The sequence below is a fragment of the Colobus angolensis genome, unplaced genomic scaffold (assembly GCF_000951035.1).
Source record: "Colobus angolensis palliatus isolate OR3802 unplaced genomic scaffold, Cang.pa_1.0 Scaffold39, whole genome shotgun sequence".
Classification (NCBI taxonomy): Eukaryota; Metazoa; Chordata; class Mammalia; order Primates; family Cercopithecidae; genus Colobus; species Colobus angolensis.
Window position 1 is genome coordinate 1,644,204 of NW_012117265.1, and position 1,765 is coordinate 1,645,968.

Sequence of the window (1,765 nt, forward strand, 5' to 3'; positions counted from 1 at the left end):
GAGACGGGGTTTCACCGGGTTAGCCAGGATGGTCTCGATCTCCTGACCTCGTGATCCGCCCGTCTCGGCCTCCCAAAGTGCTGGGATTACAGGCTGGAGCCACTGCGCCCGGCCCGGTATTGGGCCTCTTGGTGGTGAAGCGTGGCTTGTGCTGACGGCGCAGGACCCTGTAGGGCAGCGGGAACCTGATTTGGAGTCGTGTGCCGGTGGCACTTGCTGGCTGCGATCTCCTCCACCTTCATGATCTGGATGGAGTGGGCCCAGTTGCGGTGCCAGGCGCCCATGTCTCGGTAGCAGTGGGTGACAGCGCCCCTGGTGGTCAGCTTCCGGTATTCCCGGTACATGTTGTGGGTGCCGCTCCTGGAGTCATAGCGCAGCCAGATGCCGAAGTTGTTCACCCTCAGGGAGCGCTTCTCAAACGCCTGCCCACAGTAGACTATCTCCCCTGAAGACTTCTTCATCTCTTTAACTGAGATATGAAGTACCAGAGCGGGACTTGGCGACGACATGATTAGGCATAAAGATTTGCATGTGGTAGAGGGGCGGTGTATGGCATTTGGGGGTGGGCAGGCAGCGACCCACCACCTTGTACTCTTGTAGTGTGCCCGAGGTCTTCATGGCATCCTCTCCACACTTGCCGCCACCCGCAAAAGGAGCCTGGCTAATTTTTGTATTTTTAGTAGAGATGGGGTTTTGCCACATTGGCCAGGCTGGTCTTGAACTCCTGACCTCAAGTGATTCTCCTGCCTAGCCTCCCAAAGTGCTGGGATTACAGGCATGAGCCACCACACCTGGTCTTATTTTTATTTTTCAGATGGAGTCTTGCTCTGTTGCCCAGGCTGGGGTGCAGTGGCACAATCTCGGCCCCCTGCAGCCTCTGCCTCCTGGGTTCAAGCGATTCTCCTGCCTCAGCCTCCTGAGTAGCTGGGGACTGCAGGAGCGTGCCCCCATGCCAGGCTAATTTTTGTACTTTTGTGTTTTTTTTTTTTTTTAGTAGAGATGGGGGTCAGTCCCATGTTGGCCAGGCTGCTCTTGAACTCTTGGCCTCAGGTGATCTGCCTGCCTCACCCTCCCAAAGTGCTGGGATTACAGGCATGAGCCACCACAACTTTTACTGAGGAAAAAAAAAATCCACTCATAAATGGACTCACGGTGTTCAAACCTCTGTTGAAGAAGGGTCAACTGTACATTGTCGATGGGAATATGAAATGGTGCAGTCATCCCCAAAAACAGTCTGGCAGTTCCTCAAACTGTTAAACATGTAGTTACCATATGTCTCAGCAGTTCGACTCCTAAGTATATACCCAAGAGAAGTATAAACATATGTTCACATAAAACTTCTACACGAATGTTCATGGCAGTAGTAGTTATAACAGTCAAAAACATTTGGCAAACAACTCCAAATGTCCATCAATTGATGAATGCATAAATAAAATATGGGTATAGCCTTACAAAACCTGGTTATATTCCATTCCAAAAAGAATGGAATTGGCCGGGCACGACTGTAATCCTAGCACTTAGGGAGGCCAAGGTGGGTAGATCACCTGAGGTTGGGAGTTCAGGACCAGCCTGGCCAATATGGAGAAACCACATCTCTACTAAAAATACAAAAACTAGCTGGGTGGTGGTGGATGCCTGTAATCCCAGCTACTCAGGAGGCTGAGGTAGGAGAATCGCTTGAACCCGGGAGGCAGAGGTTGTGGTGAGCTGAGATCGTGCCATTGCACTCCAGCCTGGGCAACAAGAGCGAAACTCCATCTCAAAA

At 51.6% G+C, this 1,765-nt stretch overlaps 1 protein-coding gene and 1 pseudogene across 5 annotated transcripts in view; one reads left to right on the forward strand and one right to left on the reverse strand.

The window, feature by feature from the left end:
* Window positions 1-1,765, forward strand: part of ECSIT (ECSIT signalling integrator) — a 35,454-nt gene that overhangs the window by 13,895 nt on the left and 19,794 nt on the right. The window lies entirely within an intron of this gene.
* Window positions 1-1,765, reverse strand: part of LOC105520936 — a 39,628-nt pseudogene that overhangs the window by 13,828 nt on the left and 24,035 nt on the right.